Source organism: Protopterus annectens, chromosome 7.part0 (assembly GCF_019279795.1).
Source record: "Protopterus annectens isolate FY-2018-M chromosome 7.part0, PAN1.0, whole genome shotgun sequence".
Lineage (NCBI taxonomy): Eukaryota > Metazoa > Chordata > Ceratodontiformes > Protopteridae > Protopterus > Protopterus annectens.
In genome coordinates, this window is record NC_056739.1 from 719794494 (window position 1) to 719818309 (window position 23816).

Genomic DNA, 23816 nt, shown 5'->3' on the forward strand with positions numbered 1-23816 from the left:
ATCTAGCCCTCAATGCTAGCAAGACCAAACTAATGTTATTTACTCATTCTAGAGTCACTCCTCCCGACCTGAATACATTCTTAATTACTAGTCAAAACAACTCACCTCTTGAAATAGTGTCAGAGACCAAACTACTTGGGGTCCAAATCGACAACCAACTCAAATTTAATTCTCACCTGCAAATAAACATCAAAAAAACACATCAAAAACTTGGCATGCTTTATAGACAGAATGCCTACCTCACATCTGCCACTAAAATCACTCTCTACTTCCTTTCTTATCCCCTCCCTACTCTATGGTGCCCCACTACTAACTAATCTTCAGTCCTTGTTAAAAACAGCTTACCTCCTGCTATAATAAAATTGCAAAATTGCCACCAGCCATAACTCCTCCACACACCACTGTTTATCCCTCCATAAACTAAAATGGCTAGAACTTCCCAACCAACTATCTTATACTCAACTAACCCTAGCCCATAAACTTATTCAAAACCCCTTCCTCTGTCCCTCCCTTTCCTCTGCCTTTAAAATGCACCTACCTAACAGAGTTCTAAGGTCAAATAATCAAAATCTACTAGAAGTGCACAAACCTACTCATCCCCAGGCAAAGCCTTCTGTCCTTCAGCCTCGCCTCTGGAACTCCCTACCCCACTCATCCGCACGCCTCCAACCACTCAACCTTCAAAAGTCTCTTTTTCACATCTAGCATCACAGTGGGAATGCTCATGCTCCCACCCTACATAACTAACTCTACTCATAGTCCTCCAATATCTCATCCTACTTTATATAGCTACTATGTTTGTTCTCTAATCTGTATAATGTTTAACATTTGTTCGATTACTAGTATTTTTCTTCTCAATGTATTAACTGTTATGACTGCTACTGTATATTTGATAAGTTTTCACTTGTATCCTGTCTACATTGTATTAACTCTCTGTACCTACATTTTTTCTGTCAAATGTTGAATGTACATTTTCTTTGTGGAGCTTTTCTCCCCAGGACTCCATTGAAAACGGGTTCTTTATGGCCCAATGGACTATCCTGGTAAACCAACTGCAATAAATAAATAAATAAATAAATAAACAATAAATATATATAAAGACCTACATCTATAAAAGTCAGCATGAAAAAGTTGACCTAAAATCTTTGACAAAATAATTTGCATACACTGAAACAAAATAGTGATTTTTTTTCATTTGATGTGCTTAGGGTTTTGATGTTGTTGTTGTTGTATGAGATCATTATAATGCTGCGATTGGGGAATATGCCCTATCCCCAGCATTTTTGCAATCTTGGAGATGATATTTTTAATTAGTGTGAGGCAGGGGAGCATGCCCCTGCAAAAAACATTGTTTTTTTGTTTGTATGGTTAGAGATTTGGAGTATGTGGATGGAAATGTTATTGTCAATATAAATTTGGTTGGTTATTTTAGGCTTAGATCTTTTTAAGTAGGCCCATATATGTGTGTACACACACACACACACACACACACACACACACTATATATATATATATATATATATATATATATACATATATATATTTATATAGGGTCTATGACACGGCATCGAAAAGGCCTTTCGTCATACAGATTTATAATCGAAAATTGCATTAACAGAAGTCGCTTTTGTGAGATCACAATACAGTGAAGTTTGGAAAATTTGCCCTTCCCTTAATGTAGTGTGTTCTCGGAGTTGGTATATATATATATATATATATATATATATATATATATATATATATATATATACATATATATATATATATATATATATCTATATATAAAATCACTGAACCCACAGGCATTGCCAACATACTGGCAGACAGGTTCAGTGCAAACTTCACCCCCCTCTCCCCCCCTAAAGGAGAGATAACTATCCCAGCCGAGTGTAGCCTCCCGGACATCTCAAATGCGCAGGTGAAAGCTACTCTCTCTAAAGCTAAAAACACAGCATCAGTGGGACCGGATGGTGTCCCCGGCTGTGTGCTACACGAGCTAAATGAGGAATTAAACCCGCACATAAGGCAGCTGTTTAATCTCAGCCTTACCACAGGATACGTGCCCAAGGAGTGGCGTACGGCAACTGTGGTCCCACTCCACAAAGGCGCGCCTCACGGACCCTGGTAATTACCGCCCCATAAGCTTAACAAGTCTAGTCTGCAAAGCTATGGAGAGGATCATAATGGAGCTCATAAACAAAGATATAGGGGACTTGCAGACATTGGACCCGACCCAGTTTGGCTTTGTCAAGGGAAGATCATGCCTTTGAACTTGGTCAACTTCTTCAAACAGTCACCAAGGCCATTGATGAGGGAAAGGCAGTCCATACAGCCTACCTTGACCTTGCAAGGCTTTCGACACAATACCCCACTCGGGTATTGTAGAAAAACTTACCAGCCTAAATGTAAACCCATATGTCACAAGATGGGTTGCAAACTGGCTTAAGGACAGAACCCACAGGGTTAGAGTTGCTGGCACTATGTCAGACTCCAAGCCGGTCACAAGTGGTGTCCCACAGGGCTCGGTCCTTGGCTCTATTGTTTGGCATCTACTTCTCAGAAGTACAGGCCAACATGGGAGGACTTTGGCTGACAAAGTTTGCAGACGACTGCAAACTGGGCGCCATAGTGGAAAGTGCATCGGACACGGATATCCTTCAGAAGGGACTCACGGAAACAGATAGCTGGTGCCAGAGCCATGGCCTGAAGTTAAACGCCAAAAAATGTATAGTCATACCCTTCGGGAAAAGCACTGTAACCCCAAGCTACCATATAGGTGGCAATCCACTAAGCACAGAAGAGGTTATCAGGGACCTGGGGACCCAGGTTGACAGTGGTCTTTCTTTTGACACTCACGTTGCTAAAGTGGTTAGAAAGACCTTCTACATTGCCCACCTGATCATGAAGGGATTCACATCCAGATCTAGTGAGGTCATTGTTCCCCTGTACTCTTCACTTATCAGACCAATGATCGAGTACAATGCCCCATTCAGGATGTATCTCACCCGACATCTGCAGCAATTGGAGAGACCCCAAAAGTTCCTCACCAAAAGGATAAAGGGACTCCAAAATCTGTCATATGCTGCCAGATTGAAGAAACTCCAGCTCTATTCAGTCGCATACCGTCTGCTCAGAGGTGACATGTGCCTGACATACAAGGCCATGTCCAACCCGGAATTAATGGACATGCTCCACCTCAAAAAATCCAAATCCACCAAAACCACTAGAGCAAGCGACTTAAACCTTAGCACGGATATAAATAGGACATGCTGGAGGGATAGATTTATCACTCAGAGACTCCCTATGCTGTGGAATAAAATCCCGGTCCATGTGAGGCAGAGCACCTCGCTGACTCTGTTCAAGAGAAATCTAGACCTGTGGATGGGAGATCGTAGGTTTACCCCGGGAATCATCTCTGTGTGTCACTGCTGGACAGAGGCACAACAAACTAATGGGCACAGTATTTTTTCATATAAGGGGTGGCGTAAGCCACAAAAATTTGGGCTAGGCTTATAAATGCCTTAGGGCAGATAGCCTAGTATAAACCTATGAACCTATGAACCTATATATTTTTTTTTTTTTTTTTTTTAGTTAGCAGGGGGTGGGGGGCCCACCCACCCCTCCCACAAAATCAACTTCTATTAAAGCAATTTTTGATTATTAAGCTGTTTGATGAAAGGCCTTTTCATTGCTGACATGGACCCTATATACACACACACGCGCACACACACACACACACACACACACACACACACACACACACACACACACACACAGTAGAGAGGTGGGACCTATGGTAGTTTCGATAATTAACCTGCTTGGATAATCAAACATACATTGAACTAGATAAAAAGCTTCTAAAATCTTGTTTTTTCTGCATGCAGGGAATACACCTTTCAACCATTCGGTGATTTCAGTGGACAATAAAGAGTATTTTTCACACGAGTGGGCTACAAGCTCAAAAAATATGCATAAGCAAATACGTATAACATTTATATATTCAGACTTTATGAGTTTTTTTACCTGAAAACTTTGGAAGGCTGCATTCAGATAATTGACATTTTGGATAATTGATGTTCAGATAATCGACTCTCTACTATATAAACAGTCTCCGGGTAAGTAACCTCCTGTCCATAACAACAAAACAACAAAACAACAAAAAACTGTAAACTGAAGCAAATTAAACCCACCCATGTGGAGGGCTTTACCCCGCACCTCCCCTAACTAAATATACCAACTCTGAGGTCAAACTACAGTGGGGAAAGGGCAAAATTCACCATGAAGGACAAGTGGTTACTTACCCGGAGTTGTTCATTGGTGTTCCGGGTATTCGTTCATGTGAGGTTTTGGCAATTTCATTTCTGTCTTGTGGGATTCACAAAACACACACCAACATTTGCGGAGGCTGTCAATAAAAACCTGCCTAAGCATCAGGAACCTCCAAAGCAGAAACGCAAGCAAACTCCACCCCCAAACACAACCAAAATGACGCACAGCCCACAAACTCAGTGTGCCACTCAACCACAGCCCATAAGGTATAACAACATACTCAACACTCTAGGCATAGGTGACTCTATAGTCAGGCACACTGATGTTCCACTCACCAGGCTAAACAAGGAGAAAGTTACTGTCAGCTGCCTGTCAGATGCCAGGATCCACCACATAATGCACGCACTCAGGTCATTCCACAACAAGTACAAATATGACACTGTCATTGTCCATGTTGGTGTAAATGACCTGAGAAGTACCTCCCTGGACTACATGAAAAGAGACATGGAGGAGCTCTCCGATCTTGTAGCCCAGGCAGGTATGACCCTAGCCCTGAGTAGCATCCTGCCATCACCCAGAATGATACCACAGTACAAGGACAAAATGATTGACTTCAACAATTGGCTAAGCTTCTGGTGTCATTCTAAGGAGATCCAGTATTTGTCTGCCTGGGACAACATGATTGACAGACCACAATGCTTTGCCAGAGATGGCCTGCACCTGTCGCCCTTGGGATTCCGGATACTGGCTAAGGCTCTTGCCACCCCTATATAGTGCCTTTTTTAGGCAAGGGGCAAGGTTCAAATGACAAATTCACCACCGTAACAGGTACAAGCAAGAAAAATCTGAGGGTAATGCTACTCAATGCTAGAAGTCTAAACCTCAAAATGCACTCACTGGAGGCACTCCTTAAAATGGAGAACATCGACATCTGTGCAGTGCAGAGACCTGGTTCAAAGCTCCAGAGAGCACCCCTGCATTACCAGGCTATAATTCATACCACACCTTTTGGCCACCTAACCTGGAACAAAACACTAAAGGTGGCGGTGTGTCCATATTCATTAAGTATATCCACACCTCCAGGCTAGTTGCACAAGATAATGCATCCGAGATTATCCAAGTGCAACTAACTCTGGGCAAGAACACAATCCAAATTGTAGCTTGCTACAGACCCCCCACCATGCCCCAGGATTCCCACTCCTCATTTCTTGATACACTGAAAAGTATTAGGGTACAACCCAACACCCTAATAATGGGCGATTTCAACTACTCCACCATTAACTGTTAAAACTACTCATGTACCAACTCTTTTGCTCAACGTTTTCTGGAATTCATAAATTCCAACACCTTGGATCAACTTATTAACACCCCCACCAGGGGCAGCAATATCCTAGACCTGGTCATTACCAACATGGGCAACCGGTGTTCCACACCAGAGGTCAATTCCTCGTTGGTCAGATCCGACCACAAGCTAATCACCCTAGACATCCACATCACGCCCCCACCGCCAATTAGGTAAACCATCATACAAAACTTTTCCAAAGCCAGCTTCACACTTTTTAAGACAGAAGTGGCAAACTTCATGACACCCATGCAGATGGACAATAGAGGTACGACTGCTGAATCCTATACAAATGCACTTTATAAGCACTTACACAAGTGCATGGATCATGCTATCCCTATTAGAACCAAGATGCTATCCTCCAAAAAAAGGAAGCCAATCTGGTGGTCCTCTGCCATAAACAAACTCTACAACAGAAGAAAGAAACTGTTTCAAAAAAGAGTAAAATCCTATGACTGGAGGAACTCCCTGGTCAACCTCAGTAAGAAGCTGAGATCCCTCATAAAGTCCTCCAAAGCTAGTTACGAAAACAAAACCACCACTGACTCTAAAGACAACCATGAAGCATTCTATAGCTATGTCAAGAATCTCAATGGCAACTCTCAGATCTGCTCTGAGTTACACCACAATGGCACTAAATATACAGAACCAACTGATATTGCCAACATCCTGGCAGATAGGTTCAGTGCTAACTTTACCCCCCTCTCACCCTGTAGAGGGCCCATCGCTATACCAGAAGAATGAAAAGTTCTTGTAATCATGGCTGCACAGGTAAAAAACATACTCTCCAAAGCCAAGAACATAGCATCCATGGGACCTGACAATATCCCAGGCTGCGTTCTACACAAACTACAGAATGAACTAGCACCCTACCTAAGTACCATGTTCAATCATAGCCTCACCTCAGTCTTTGTGCCCACTGAATGGTGCACCACAATGGTTATCCCACTCCACAAAGGGGGAGCCATGACGGACCCCGGGAACTACCAGCCCATTAGCCTGACAAGCCTGGTCTGCAAGGCCATGGAATGTATCATCATGGAACTCATAAACAAAGACATTGGTAATCTCCAAATTCTGGATCCTACCCAGTTTGGATTTGTAAAAGGCAGATCATGTCTCCTAAACCTGATTGACTTCTTTGAAGCAGTCACCAAAGCCATAGATGAGGGTAAGGGGGTTCACACAGCTTATCTAGATCTCGCCAAGGCTTTCGACACCACCCCCCCACTCTGGAATTATAGATAAGCTCACTAAACTAGGTATAAATCCCTATGTCACAAGATGGGTTGCCAACTGGCTCACGGACAGAGCCCACACTGTGAAAGCAGTAGACTCCAAATCCGACTTCAGACCAGTGACAAGTGGAGTACCACAGGGTTCAGTCCTGGGTCCTCTCCTGTTTGGTATCTACTTCTCTGAAGTACAGGCTAACACAGAAGTTCTTTGGCTAACAAAGTTTGCAGATGACTGCAAACTAGGAGCCATAATCGAAACTCCTAACAATGTGGACATACTACAAAAGGGCCTCACTGAGACAGATGCCTGGTGTCAAAGCCATGGCCTGAAGCTCAATGCCAAAGAGTGCATTGTCATCCCCTTTGGTAAAAACTCTGTACCCATGAACTACCACATAGCTGGTAGTCTACTTAACGCCAAAAATGTGATGAGACCTTGGAACACAGGTGGACAGTAGTCTCTCCTTTGATAATCACATTGCCACAGTGGTCAGGAAATCCTTCTACATGGCTCACCTCATCACAAAAGGGTTCTCATCCAGAAAAAAAGAGGTCATTATTCCCCTCTACTCATCACTCATTAGACCCATTATAGAGTACAACGCCTCTTTTGGTATGTACCTCACAAGACATCTACAACAACTGGAAAGGCCACAGAAATACTTCACAAAGAGGATTACTGGTCTCAAACAGATGCTCTACACAAGCCGTCTCAAAAAACTCCAGCTTTACTCCATCGCATATCGCCTATTCAGAGGCGATCTCTGCCTAACATGTTGGATATGCTCCACTTAAAGAAATCCCAGTCCCTCTGAGCCTTGTCACCACAATAAACAGAACATGCTGGAGGGATAGATTCCTGTCCCAGAAACTTCCCATACTCTGGAACAGACTACCTATCTACGTCAAACAGAGCTCCTCATTAGCACTCTTCAAGAAAAATCTTGATGATTGGATGGGAAATAGGAAATTCACCCCAGGGATCACTTCTATGGCTCTGCTCGACAGGGTCACAGGAAAATAATTTGTTTGGTTGGCGAAAGCCAGGGTACATTTTTGGCTAGGCTTATATAGGCCCTAGGGCCAATAGCATAGTACCTACCTATGAACACACACACTATGTATGTACACTACTATATATACAATTTTGTTCTATTTTTTTATAATTTTCAAATGTTATCATATGAAAATTATTTATATAGTCTAGAGTTTTGGGGATTGTTATCATAAAAACAGTAAATGACTTTTCTTTTGCCTCCTATTTACCTCCTTTCACTCTGAGAAGATTGCAGAGGTCCTCATCCACTCTGTCCCTACTGCACTCATAACTAAACATAATCACTTTCATTTGTACAAATGCAATTACTTAAAGCATTTTGTCACATATCTGTCAGAGCAAGCATGCATCTTAGTAACAAAATTTGAACAAGCAATTTCACTTGATTTGAGAATGGGTTTCGGTAGTGGTAGTGTGCTTCAAGCATTCAGGAAAAGATTGACTGTCTTTTACTTTGCCTTTTATTAGTCTACATAATGAGTGTCAGATTAAGTTGTCTTTAATGAGCTCAAATCCAGTACAATAATGACAGCAACCTTGAAACTTAGCATGTAAGAAAAATAACAGCAATTGTTTTTTAAACTTCAATTATCTGAATAATAACAGTGTTTTCTACAAGTCCTGAATGATTGGCTTTAGAAATATACTACAGCAAAAGCATGACATTTATTGGCTGGTTCTGTTCAACATGCATTCATGCTTAACAAATAGAATATCAAGCATTTCCCTTTCTGCATGGTGCACATTGCAGATGGGATTCATAGTCATACATAATATAATTATGCAAGGAGAATCTGCAAACAGTTGCACCATGCTGCTATGATAATTCTGTATGTGTGAACTAGTGGTACTGTTTTTTGCATGTATGCAACTTATGAAGATCCACCCAAACTATGCAGGGCTGAAATTCACAAAGCTAAGAAATTACACAGGAGCAACCTGCACACTTAATATAGTGGCTATGCGTGCATTGGCAACTGATTGGAACTTTGAAGCACAGCTCTGTATGTTATTGTGAGACTTGGTTGCACATTTTCATACCGAGCCCTGTTGCAGAAAAGCGTTACACAGATTAACAGTGTAGTTATATAGATGTTGTCATTATGGAGACACTGGTATGTCTGACTTTATAAGGTAGGAGGGGCATGATAGAAAATAAGAAAAGGGAAAAGAAAAGGCAAGGAAAACTCAGAAGGATTACACAGAGGAATGAGCAGGAGGGGTGGGATGGGGGCACTTCATTTTTGTGTCAGTATAGCTGCCCTTTTCTCTATAATATATGAGGCAAAGAGTAGAAAATGTTTAAAGAAGCATGGATAGGTGTAGATACAAAAGAGATTAACAAATAAAGAGATGGATGAGCAGACAATAATGATCAGAAATGGAGTGGAAGACAGGCAGAGAGAAGAAGGAGAACTGGTGATGTGGTGGATGTAGCAGAATGCACAAGGAGTAGTAGTAACACAATAATGTATGTAGTAAGTGGATAGGGTATAGGCTGGAGACATGAGGACAGTGCATGATCTTACCAGCTCAGAGACTAATAATGATGGTAAATCTCAGGTCTTTATGGGGAACTAGCCTCTGGTGGCTCCATATCCAGTGTCTTAAACTTGTTAAATTAGCTGGTAGCACAAACCCTACCATATCTCAGCTGCCCTCTCTACAACTTCCTGAACCACTGTCTGCATTTCTGCCTGTCCAGGAAGGGGAACAAGCCCACAGCTATCATCTGGGGAGAAGACTCCACTTCTCTCAAATGAGGTAGCAGCAGGAGGATGTACTGGCTGGGGTGAGCCAGCACCAACTGAGGTAGTTTCTAGGCTGCAAAGGTGATGCTCTAGGCTCTTCTGTACCAGTAGAGGAAGACAAAATAGAAAGAACATGAAGCTTGAGGTCGTTGCAAATGACAGGAATATGAAATGCAATATTACTGTTGAAAGGAAGCAAACATTTCAGGTCAGGAGGCCAGGTGCTTCATTGTTTTCAGATGCGTGCTCCTGTTTATTTCAGCTTTGTCCAGTGCTGGAGAAAAGAAAAGAATAAGGGGAATATAAGAAAATGAAATGCATTCATAGCCTGTCATAAAAAGAGCAGAAGGTAGAGCAAGTATGTGCAGGAACTGTTATAGGTTACAAGATGATACTGGACATATTATCAATGTCAGGTATTTCCAGGTAGGTAAGTTGGTAGCCCAAGGGTAGGATTGCCTATATAAGTTAAAGGCATTATCAGTCTGACAATGACAAATGACATATTAATCTAGTCTAGTCTGGTCTATGCACTGTCCAGACAGTGTAATTATTAACAGTTTGCCACAAACCATGTTATATTTGTACTGCATGACACATCAGACCAGCTGGAAATCAATGAATACAGCAGTGTAAATTTGCAACTATGTGCATGTGCTCCCTTCAAGTCCCTGCCGTTGTCCTGCAGTGACATTGTAAATAACCATATTATGACGTATAACCTAGGATGTGTAGACACTATGTTATACTGCATGAAGTAGCATGCAAAGGAAGAAAGGGAAATCGAGAGGCCTTTGGAAAAATAGCAATTATTATGGCTGCATAAAAAATAGTACTAATAATTACGACTGCAGTTCAACCTATATAAGTATCAGCAGTATGAAACAAGTGCTGAGGAACATTTATGAATTTCATTAATAATTTGTGAATAACATCTGCAGTAACAGATAAAGAAACACGACTTAATGGTGGATAACAACCATAGTGAAATCACTTGTAGCATATGCTTCAGATGGACATTGGATGCTCTAATTCTTCGGCTTCCCTTTGGAAAAGGGTCTCTGTTTGGTGTCTCTGAAGGTCATCCAGGTGATGTCCGCACTGTTCCTCAATATGGAAAATGCCAGTTGTCTAAGTTCATCTACCAGGTTGGTCCAGATGTCAATTTTCTACATTTACTGGCAGACTGCAGTCACTCCTTGCAACTTCTCAAATAAAGGGAAAGAACAAGCAGGTTCTCCCTCTTTCACTGGATGGGCGATCTCCTCTAGTCTCTGATAAAAGCCACCCTACCACCATTAAATCATCCAGCAAATAGCTGTGAGCATATCCTGTCACTGCAATCAGCTCAGGTAGCTGCAAAAGTTATGTACGCTAGCAAAAAGTGCAAGCAGGCACATATATATGTAGTGTGACTGCCGAAGTAAATGTTCGAAGTTTCACTACTTCGAACAAGTGGACTCGGTGAAGTGGGTTTGAAGAAGTGAAACTTCAAACATCTGCACAGATCATATATATATATATATATATATATATATATATATATATATATATATATATCGAGAGAGAGAGAGAGAGGGAGGTAGATATCTAGATAGATATAAAATGAGTCAGACAGTTGCATGTGTTCGATCTGCACGGTTCTCATTTCTGCTTGTGCAAAGTTGTTTAGGGTGATGAAGATATGTGCAGTTCTGTGCAGCAGCATGCATTATAGAGCAGTTTGCCAAAAAGTTTCATTTACATAAGAACTTACAGTTACCTAAATGTGTTGAAAAATTATATGCACCACTATTTTGTGTATGGTGTTTACTGTGTTTCTGCGAATAACATTGGAAATCCAAGGTAAAAGCAAAAATATATATTGAAAGTGAAGTCACTGGAGTTTAAGGGTTAACATATTCTGAACATTTTCTTATACAATGGTAAGGCAGAGTCCATTTACATTACTACTTCAAGATTGCCTATAGTCCTTAAACACATAGATACATCACAGGATAAGTATGAATTTGCTCCTTTTACATGAACTGATAAATACGTTAGAGTGTATTTAACAGTGAATAAAAGGTTGAAAGTAATTCTGTTACAAATATGCGGAATAAATAAGGTATTAAATAAAGCTTGCGTAAATGTAGAAATAGAGTTTAGCGATATGGATTAGCATCCATAATAAATGACTGCGGCTTGAAAAATAAGGAATTTGCTTAATGGACGTTTTCCTACAGAATCAGCAAGAATGTATGCATTACACACTGTCAGCAAGAAAGCTGACCTCTTACAGACTTAGCAAAAATGTAAAACACAGGATGTATGCACATTTCACATTGTCAGTAAGAAAGCCGAGCTCTTACAGACTTAGCAAAAATGTAAAAAAACAGGATGTATGTATTTCGCATTGTCAGTAAGAAAGCTAGCCTGCTTCCTTAAAGAATGGACAACAGGATAACAATCTGTCTGTGTTTCTATCATTTGACACTGTTAAGCAAGGAAGTTTGAATGGATATGCTTTCAAGTCAGAATTTGCACAAGATGTTTCCTTAAAAAAACAATTTATTTATTTATTTTACATTTGTTAACTGGAAAATTCCAACTGGACCAGGTCATTTTACAGTGGAGGCCCAGGGAGAAAAGCTCTGAAACATTGTTACAAAAACAAAAACCAAGAGAAGCAAATTTATACAGTGTTATACAAAGGTCATTTAAATAATACAACATGGAGTTAGACATTTTGCCAAACAAACACTGAAAATATATAAAATAAATTGGAAAAAGACATTTTCCAGGAGAAAAAGGAATTCCATTTAATGTGCAGGTGTTTAATGATTGTGACAAAAAGAGGAACAATCGCCCGCTATGAGAAGTAACAACTAATAGCCAGAGTTATTGGCTGGGTTTAATACCGTACAGGGTTAACGTGAGTAGCTTGGAAGTTGGAAAAAGAAGGGTGGAGATGGGAGAGTAAAGGTAAGTGATACAAGGACATAACCAGGTGTTTAGTAGTTATAATCGGAGGGAGTTTTTGAATTGTAGGGTGGTAGAGGCACTGGTCAGAGAATGGGGGAAGGAATTCCAGTTTTTAGCAACGGTGTGGGAAAAGAGCGCTTTGCCTGCAATATTGTTTGCCATGGAGATGCAGAGGAGAGATTTGTCACTAGATCAGAGATGCCGATTTGCAGTGTAATGAGTATGAAGATTGGATATAGATGGTTTTTTTTCAGGGTACTTAAGGATGTTATATGCAGTAACTAACTGGTGGTAGTTAAGTAGTTGTGGTAACTCTAGCCATTTTAGTTCTTTTAGTGCAACACATTGATGTGTTCTGTAACTGGAGTTTGTAGCAAACTTGGCTATCTTATTGTAACAGGATTCTAGCTTGTTTCGGTCAGTTTTTCTAATATGGGTGAAAATAGGTGCTACATACAGTAGTGTGGACAGAAGGTGACTCTGGGCAAGGGTGACTCTTGTCTGGTGTGAGAGAAAGTTTTTCTGCCTATATAGTGTGCCCATTTTTTTGTGAACCAATTTGATGATTTGTGAGATGTGGATATCAAAGTGAAGATTGTTGTCAATTTCAATACCAAGAAGTTTGGTGTGGTCAGATGGGGATATGGTAGTGTCATTTTTAGATGTGATGGAAAAGGAGAGGCGAGCTTTTGATTTGTTATGGGAAAATAGTAGTAGATTTGTCTTATTGGGGTTTAGGATTAGTTGGATACCTGAAATCCATTTTTCTACAGAGTTAAGGGTTTCCTGGGTAAGTTGCTATAGAATGGTGGGAGATGAGGCAGTGCAGATCAGGGTTGAATCATCTGCGTATTGAATAAGTGTGCCATGCTGGGTAGTGCTAGTCAGGTTGTTTGTGAAAATAGAAAAGAGAAGTGGGCCCAGTATAGAGCCGCGTGGGACTCCTATGGTAGTTGGAAGTTGGGGGGATAGTGCTCCTTGCCATTGGACAGATTTTTGCCTGTCAGATAGGTATCTTCTGAACCAGGCTATGGTAGATGGGGTGAAAGATAGTGAGGCTAGAGAATCTAGCAGAATGGAGTGAGAGACCATGTCAAATGCCTTGAAGATTTCCAAGAAAATGGCTGATGTATATTTGTTATCGTTCCTGTGAAGGTTAACTAGATTAGTAAATGAAAGAAGAGCAGTGGTTGTGCTGTGATGAAGGTGGAAGCCATGTTGTGTGACAGAGAGGAGCTGATGTGTGTTCAGGAATTTCATGACTTGCAAATGGATGCATTTCTCTAGACTTTTAGATAGGGAGCATAACATGGCAATGGGTCAGTAGTTTGAGAAGTCATAGGAGTTACCACCTTTATGAAGATAAATAATATAAGATATTTTCCAGAGTTTGGAAATATAGGATTCCTGTATGGAGCGGTTGATTAGGATGGAGATGGGGCAAGAGAGTCAGAGGCCATTTTTATGAAGGTAGCAGGTAAGTTATCGGTTGCAAGGGTGGTGGATTTAAGTTTTAGAAGGAGTTTCTTAATTGTAGAGGTGGGAACAGGTGATAGAGTAAAGGAAGGAGTATTTTCTGGTTGATTGGTTTGGGTTTGTGATGGACTATGATTGGTTAGCTGGCTGGATAGAGCCAGAATGGATTTTGTGAAGTGGTGGTTAAATTGAGTGGCTATGTCTAAATTACTATCTGTAGAGTTTGGAGCTGGAGTAGTGGTTTTGCCTGGTTTTAGTAAGGAGTTAATGGAATGCCAGAATTTTTGTGGATTTTTTGAGCATTTGTTTTGGGCACTGAGGAAGTAGTTTTGTTTAGTTTGAGCCTTGGCCTGATTTCTAAGCTCTTGGCAGTTTTACTTGTAACTGGTGGTATTTTCTCTTTTCCAGATTTTCCAGGCTTTATCTCTGGCTTTTAATAGGGCTCTAGTGTCCCTACTTAGCCAAGGTGCATAGTTAGCTTTCACTATAATTTTCCTACTGGGGGTGAGTTTGTTAAGAATGTTAATAAAAGTAGTATTAAAGTAATAAACTGCTTGGTCTAATCCAAGGGTTTGTAGTGGTTCCCAGTTACAGTGGCTGAGAATAGTATTGAGATGATGTGGGGTAAGGTTGCAGTCATCTCGTATTCGTTTGTAAACAATGGGTTTGGGTAGGTTGGAGTGTTTGCATAGTAGGAATGTGGGGAGGTGGTCACTGAGACCATCTGTAAGGCAACCTACCTGGTAGTTTTGTTTGGGATAGTTGATCAGAGTCCAATCAAGAATAGATTTTTGTTTCAATGCTTTATTTATTCTAGTGGGCTCTTCAAGTCAGTTGACAGAACCCATATAGATTAATATGGTTAGTGGGGTTGTTGAAATCACAAGCTGTCCAGTTAGTATTTAGGTCACCTAATAGGGTAGTTTCTTGTGGTAGGTTATCTTTTGTCCAGTGTAGGATTTCTATACCAGCATTATTTCTCTACAGGATGAAAACATATTTTCTGTAAACACCAGCAAACAGATGTTTTCATACAAAGACCAAAATAGAATACCAAGGAGAAAAACAGGATGTTAAACCACTATAAAGAGACTATAGCAAATGAAATTGTTAGGAGAGGTATTTTGTACAGGAAAGTTATCTTCTATGCTGATCAAGAAGTAAGTGGTACAGTGTAACTAAAGTTGAAAGCAGTAGTATGTATGGTTTGTTATAAAAAGTTATTAATTACTGCTTTTAAAGTGACAAAGTTTGGTGCTGCATCAGTGTACATTCTGCAAGTTTCTGTGGGCAACAGACTGTAAATGCAATTATAACTAGACTTTGTTTTCAGCAGAATCCAGCCAGCAAGACCTTAGTGTCTTAAGAAGACTTCGGATCCATCACAGTATGCAGCACCTTGATAATTATTTTTTTTTCAAACTGTACAAGGATTTACATGTATATGACTACTGCAGCATACGGTAGTAAAACATTTGTCATTTTTCACGATGGGAAAAGGAGGAAACTGCATGATGAGTAGAGAGCCCTACTGTTGGTGGTTGTGGCACCACTGGTACATTGGTGCCATTGCTGGTGGTGGTGGTGGTGGCACCAGTGCACCATATACAAGCAATAACCATTCTCCACATGATGGCAGGGTCATACTGAAGAGACCACCCCCAAACCCACTACACCCACCAGCCTATCCAAAGCAGCAGAAATGGGATTTAAGCAGGCTAAGTACTTGCTCAATAACTATTTGGGTCTGTGACAGGGTGGTGTTGTAGCACTCCTCTGTTATATGCTGTGAATTCTAAACTGATGTCATTTGCCAAATTTTAAATGTATAGTCTGCGAAACCAAAAAATACAATTGAGATGGAGGCCCATGGAGATGGGGACAGTGATGGTGATAACACATCCACATGCATTGTATATTGCCTGATAGTTGATAGAATGGTAGCCCCTCCTGTTACAGTACGTCCCCTCTTTGTGATAGGTCTGTACTAGCCACATGGATACAATCTGTCACACCAAGTGCTTGAGAGAAGTGTGCCAGCTGCAGAAAGCAGGAATAGTGTTAGCCTGGTCCTGTAGTGTCTGTGGGAAATAGATATGCTCTTCCAGATGGGCTAGAAAACACTGAGGAACTGCTACAGTGTCCTTGAGGTGAAAGTCTTAAGCTACCTGACATATCCCCAGTCTGTCTCTGAAAGGTCCCCATGGCAAGTATCATGAGAGCAATACCCAAGATATATCAATCTCAATCTTTTTATACAACTTGACATCTATTACACATTAGTAATAACACTAAAAATGTCAGTCACTGATGTCTGACATTTCATCTCACCACTAATAAGACTTCATTGGACTTGGGTATTGCTATATTCCTTAAATTTCCTGAAAATGTAGTGTCATTATTATGAAATATTTAAACCAATGACATTACACACGATGTATGCATGTCCAATAAGCATGTTAAGCTGTATTTTGTGATGTGTGTGTGTGTCTATGTAATACTAAGAGCTGATTCCACTTAATAGCAGTCCTTAGAAGCTCATCATCTTGTCCTAACCTGAAGCTGCCTTTGTTAATAATAAAATGTGTTTAAAACCCAGCTAATTTTCTTTTCATCCTGCAGTCAGACTAACAGATAAACACAACCAAAGTGACAGAAATGGTAGTCTAATTTGCCTGCCATCTGACCCCATTTAAACCTAATGTAGTATATAACAGACACTGTTACAACTGAACACATCCCTCTGCAGAAGGCAGTTTACCAGTAAGTCTTTGGTGGGTATGTACCCACACTTCTGTGCACATTTACTGATAAATGATAGCTAGTTGTCATCTCTGGTTATGGGAGAAAGCAGTTATAAATTACTTGTTACAAGGACCACAGTCCAGTTTAGGACAGTGAAGGAGAGCATGCATGTGACTAATTGTCTTGGCAATAGATTTCAAGGAATATCATTTTAAATTTAACTGTTTGATGACTGGACAGCACATTGCAGATGCTGAATTCCTGGGGCACTCATACAAGAGGCTGGGACAAGCCTTCCTGCCACTGGACAATGGGCAATGGGTAGCTTTATGACCTGTGTGTTCATAGTGGTGTACACTTGAACATTAGGCTGATTCAGTGTCCCTATCTTTTTTGTGGACACAAGTAAATCCAGTCCACTGACTGTAACACTCATGAGTTTTTTTTGTAAAGTACATTTCCCTTGTGGCTCAATGTGAATTGACTCCATATGAAGCACAGTGGCCTCTCTCTGCAATTCATCTTCATTAGGTGCATATTAAATGCCCAGAGAATATTCTGTCAGGTAACATAGGAATCAGTGGGTTGCAAAGCAGAAGACATAAACAGCAAATGGAAAGGCATAGTCTAACACAGTTATTGCATACAGTCTCTGAAACCAGAGACATTCTGGTCTTGACTAAGAAACCAGTATCTCCTGTGGGATTATTGACCTTGACCACTGCAAGAGAATGTTGTAGGAGAGGGAGTAGCTAGTCTCTTTCTGTCCAAGAGGGGGTGGTGGTATCTCTCTCTCTCTCTCTCTCTCTCTCTCTCTCTCTCTCTCTCTCTCTCTGCATTTGAAAACTGTAAAGGCAACTGGACAGTCCAGTCAGTGGAGCTCTCTGCTTCATTAGCAGTTTTACAGGAAACATTTTTGGAATATGGATACAGAGTTGTGTGTGCACGTTTCCATTCATGTCATAGCTTGACTCCACGCTCATAATGTGTGTACTTAACTACTCCTCTGTACAACCTGTAATCCAGTTTACAGTAAAAGTTCACAAAAAGTTTGCACCACTGTGTTTCATTAACTAAACCTTTAAAATATGTGCTTTGATGCTTTTGTAAAAGCAGGCGGCCATGGTGGTGCAGCAGTTAGTATTGCCGCCTCACAGCAAGAGGTTCTCCAGTTCGATTCTCGGCTGGGGTGCCTTCTGTGTGGAGTCTGCATGTCCTCCCTGTGGTCGCATGGGTTTCCTCTGGGTGCTCTGGTTTCCTCCCACATCCCAAAGACATGCTGTAGGTGGATTGGACACTGTAAATTGGCCCTAGGTGTTTGTTCCTTCTGTGGAAGGTTGGGCGCCCCGCTGGCAACTCTGCACTGTAAAACTCCACTGCCAATCATGAGCGGACAGGTGATCCGCTGTGGCAACCTTTAACCGGGAAAAAGCCAAAAGAAGATGCTTTTCTAAAAGCACAATCAAGGCCCGATGTGGATACTAGAATGTTTTTTTTGTTATAGCTTCTTGCAACTTTTCCCCATAGAAGAGCAATACAATGTTCTGACTGGTTAAATAAGCAGATGCAAGCAGCTGATTGGTGTAAAAACCAGGATGAGAACTGCATACATAATGAATGTTGATTAATTCATACAGCTGCTCAACGTGCAGCTGCTTACTGATGGTAATTGAAAAATGTTCTAAAAAAGCAGCTGGGCCCCATCTGGAACACTTGCCCAGTATTCTTTGCCAGAATGGCCTTTATATCCTGTGGTGACCATTCATGCCATTCCACAGTGCATCAAGTCAATTATATGATGCTCTTCCTAAGGAGATACAGGCTACAAGGGCATTATTTTCACACCATGCATAGCCTGCTTATTGAAGTTACATGCCTAACATGCTGCATTGAGTATTTCTCTCATGTCTTTTCAGCAAGCACTAGAAGTGGACCTTGTTAGAACAAAGAAGAATGATTCACATATACAACACCCACCATTCACCTGGGCCACAGATATGATACCCATCATTCACCTGGGCCACAGATTGTGACTTTCTTTCTCTGTTCCCATTTGGGCTGTACAGATGTTATAGAATTGCAGCCCATTTTGCAAGTGAGATTTTTAGGACAGTGGCAACAGCAAAGGAGTCAGGAAATTGCAGCAGAGAAAGATGACAGTGTCAGGGAGGCATATACAGCACCAATTACAAAAAAAAAGAAAACTAAAGTTACACAAATGCTGGGCTTGCACTGGGAAAAAAATTAAAGAGAAAAAGTTCTAAAGCTCTTGTTATGGTGTTTACATGCTTGGAGTGTTTTTTTCTTCATTTCACTATTTCAGTTTTTTCCAGTCCGTTGGACTGATAATGTGATAAATAGTACTTGTCTTTCATACCATGTAATAACAATGACAATATATACACACACACATGTACGCTTCCTGTCGTTTCTTCAAAGCAGATTTCATTAAAGAAAAATTATGATGGTCAAACTGCATATCTGAAAGTATCCGCTATCAGTATTTAACAGTTTAGGTGAATGTATTGTTGTCATTCCCTTACACTGCAAACGGGGGAGTTTCAGTTAAGGTCAAGGAGTTAAGATTTAGGGAGTGGGAGGGAAGTCTTAGGGTCAGAGTTGGTATACTGAGAGGGATTTGTAGTTTAGCAGGATTGGGTAAATGAAAATGATATGTAATTTATGAGCTTTGGGATAGTTGGAGTTAAGGGTCTTGGGGATTTTAGGGCTTTCAGTATTTTTAGTTGCTTTTGATGGGTTGAAAGTCTATGATATTTGCATTGATTTAAGTGGTTTTCATTTAAACAGCACAGACCCTATATTATAACACGTATATATATATATATATATATATATATATATACATATATATATATATATATATATATATATATATATATATACATATATATATACATATATATATATATATACATATTATATATATATATATATATATATATATATATATATATATATATATATATACACACACACATATAGGTAGGTATACATGGATTTGCGTGAACGGCAAATGGCCGATCTGAAAATGTTTGACAGCAGTTCTGCGACTTTGCAGAATTGCGAACACAATGTAGCCAAAATGCAAAATACCCCCCCCCCCTTTTGACCCATGGTAGCACTTGTTTAGGTGGTAGAGTGGTCAGAATTGTCGAATTCAGTGTTTCGTTCGACATTCCGACTGTTCGGCTGTGGGAGATTCGAAATTTCTGGTCAATGTTATACCGGATCGAAGAAAGGTAGTTCGCTCAAATGCATGTATTACATATATATATATATATATATATATAGATAGATATAGGTGTGTGTCATTTCATCTGTAACTCAGAATATGTAAACACACTACATCTAACACAGCATAAATAAAAAAATAACTATATAGACATTTTTTCTCCTCAACATATATATATAACAAATCCGTGTTTGCAGTACAGTGGAAGAATGGTAAAAACACTAAATTCTCACCAGCTCACACAGTCCAGCAATAAAGATAAAACAAACTGCAATAATAGTTATAAATCTTAAAGACCGTTGATATCAATGATCAAAAAAATCATAACTCTTCCTTATTATAAATGCACTGAAGGATATCATACTGACAGTGTAGCAGGGAAGGATGGGCATGCCCATGCTGGGGGACAGTCACTGGTGATTATTCCCAGTAGTTTAGTAACCTCTTTTCAGGGAGACTCAAGGTGGCATTTATACTAATAGAGGAAATCTGCCCAGGGCCATGGGATCTTTTACATTCACCTGAGTTACCACCAACTCAAGCAGATGGTATCTCAGTTTAACATCTGATCTGAAAGATGATACACTCAGGAGTGCAGCGTCAGCAATTGATCTACCTCGTATGGGAATAAAACCCACAGCATTCTGCCACAAAGGCAAGTGTGCTACCTGTTGGGCCACTGACACTGATGATAAAAATAAGTAAATTCATTAATTAAAAAAAAAAAAAAAACAGATGGAAGCACAGATGATGCAGCTCCCAGCACAGACACGAGGCACGTGAGGATCAGATTGGTAAAAATGGGAACCAAAAAAAATTAAAAAATTATACTAAAAAGAAAATCATATTTATAATCAGACTAAATACTGAAAAGGTAATAAATCACATGGTAAGCTTGGTTGTTTTCCTTTAAAGTAGTCAATATTACTGCACAGCAGTTTGAGAAACAAAAGTCAATACTTATTTTTCTAACCTGACAAGGTGAGAAATTTAAAGCAACAGCTGCATTTCTGAGACAGAGAAGAAATGACATCACAGCTCAGTTACATAAAGGCAATTACCACAACAATGTCATATGGGACAAGAAACTTTTGAAGAATCAGAAAGAGATCATCACAAAAAAAATAGACAAAATAATGGTTTAATTTTGCTGACTTTAGTGTATATTTTATATTTAGGGTTACACAGAACAAAACTGAAGCACATCACATTAAGATAAGATAAGATAATACTGCATTGCAGAAAGTCTAAATGAGAGCAGTCAGTAAGGGGTACAATAAATGGTTGTGTATGAAACTTTAAAACACAGTAAATATATTTGAATGACCATTTATAAGTGCTGCAGGGACACCTGCTTTAGCAGTGAACATTCAGAGGTTGGCTGCAGCATTCTAGCATCTCGTATTGAAGAGTCATATACCGAGTTTGCATCCATCATAGATCAGTTGAAAGGTGTAGCTGAAATTAATGTTTCAGTGGAGACTATATGCAATAGACTGCCACATAGTTCCAGTCTGCACTATTATTCTGTAAAACATTAATTATGATTTGCCAAAGGAGCTTCTTTTAAACTGAAGCTACAGGGTGTGTCACTTTACCTCCCTGATGCAGTTATTTATTCTCCATCAAGGTTAGTATTGCCTGTGGCTAGAGAATGGCAAATTATTTATTTTCAAGTTCTCATGTCAAAGGTGTGGTTGTATGTACCTGAGACCTGAGACAAGATAAGCTAGTTTGGGCTGCAGTGCAGAATATAGCTGTGACTGTTTTGTTGAGTAAATGCAATGTCATCTAAACTGAAGAAAAGTCTTTACATTTAAAACAAATTGTCAGACACATAGCCATAAACCTTGAAACCTGTATTTAATTAACTGAGACAAGACAATGTAAGAATAGTGGCAAGTTCAAGGACACGTGTCCAGCTTTAACCACACGGATTTAGCTTGTCATTTAGTGATTTGTATAGCAGCTTGCTGTGCATTTTGAATACTATTAGAGGCTTTTTTGGTTTGTTTTCCTAGTATGTAAAGACTGTTGTCTTTAGCTAGACAAAAGATCTTGTTTCAACACAAATAATTAGCACGTGAGTCACATTAAATTTCTTCCATAATCTGACTGGTATTGATTTCTTAGTGTTTGTTTATATTTTCCATTATTTAATTATGTGCATACCTATTTCACAGGCAAGGCTGACTGGCATTAACTACTTACAAAAGACATGTTCATATCATATATATATATATATATATATATATATATATATATATATATATATATACACACATACATACATATATATATATATATATATATATATATATATATATATGTGTGTAAGATATGTCTCATCCAGACTGTTCTGAAACAGAAGTAAAATGCTACCATATTTTTTCAGTTGCATAAAAATAGCAGCTGAAACTGCACTTAGCTTGGAATAAGTTGACTTTAAAATGGCTGATGTACTGTTTATAAGTACTATGAAAATGATGGAGGGGCTCTACTAGTGTTCCAAGGAACAACCATCATCCTTAAACCCTTACCAAGAGAGTATTCATTAAGATGGATAATATCCTGTTCTAACAGTTCAAAGAGTTCAAAGACATTTCAAACATCAACTCTACCTCTTTAAGAATAGATATGAACTACTCACAACAAATTCACCCTTCCATTTCCATGCACCCACTACATCACATCAAAAGTCAGTCTTCCATTCTTCCATTTCAAACAAATATCAGTAAAATCGGTTCCATTTTTTCGTCAAAAGTTAGAAAACAAGCACAACTGTAACCAAATGCTATCCATGCCTACTTCTTTAACCTGTCTGTTGGGATTGTTGTTAAATATCTTACCCTTTAAATCAATATATTGTTGGAACTTTACTTACAAATTTCAAACATGCATTTATTATCCCTCAGCCAAAGAACACCTCACCTACTGGCTCTCTAGACATTAGGATTATCTCCACATTTTGCCACTAATAAAAGCTCTTGAGGGGCTTGTCTATCAGCAAAATAGAACACAAGTGCAGGCTTCTAATAACCCCCCATCATGACTTTAAGAAAAGCAATATCACTTTCACAGTGCTATACATAGCCACTCAGCAAATATAAAGAACAGGAAAATAATGTGAACTGGTATTGTTATAGACATCAAAAGGGCTTTCAAGAGTGCTGGCTACCAGCATCTATTGCAAAACCTATAATAGTCTCTTTTGTTCCTGGTAGTCTCAAGTAGTTTACCAGGTAGCTACCAAATTGTACTTTTTCTATTATGAATGCTGACCAAACCTCTTCTAATAGAACATTCTCTTCAGGTGTCCCACAAGATACTTCATTTTATGCTTCTCTTTTTTGATTAATGACATCACTAATAGTATATTCCTATACTCATTGTTTTTAATGTTGACAACATCTGTTTCAATCCCTCCTCCCCTATTCATGCCAAGTCCTGACATTAATCTGTAAAATGACTTCTCCATATGTAACTAGTTCATCAAAACCACCTTTAGTTTAATCCTTCACAAATCTGCAGCTAAATATATTCACCCCATCAACAGTTTAGATCCTAGAAGCAACAACATTCTATAAAAGTCAATCTATTATTACCTCGGCCTTCATCTCAATTACACAGTAAACCCACTTTTGCACATTTAATTTATAGCTGACCAAGCTAAAAGCTCCCTGCTCAGTATCTAATCAACTCATCCCCAGAACCAAGGTAG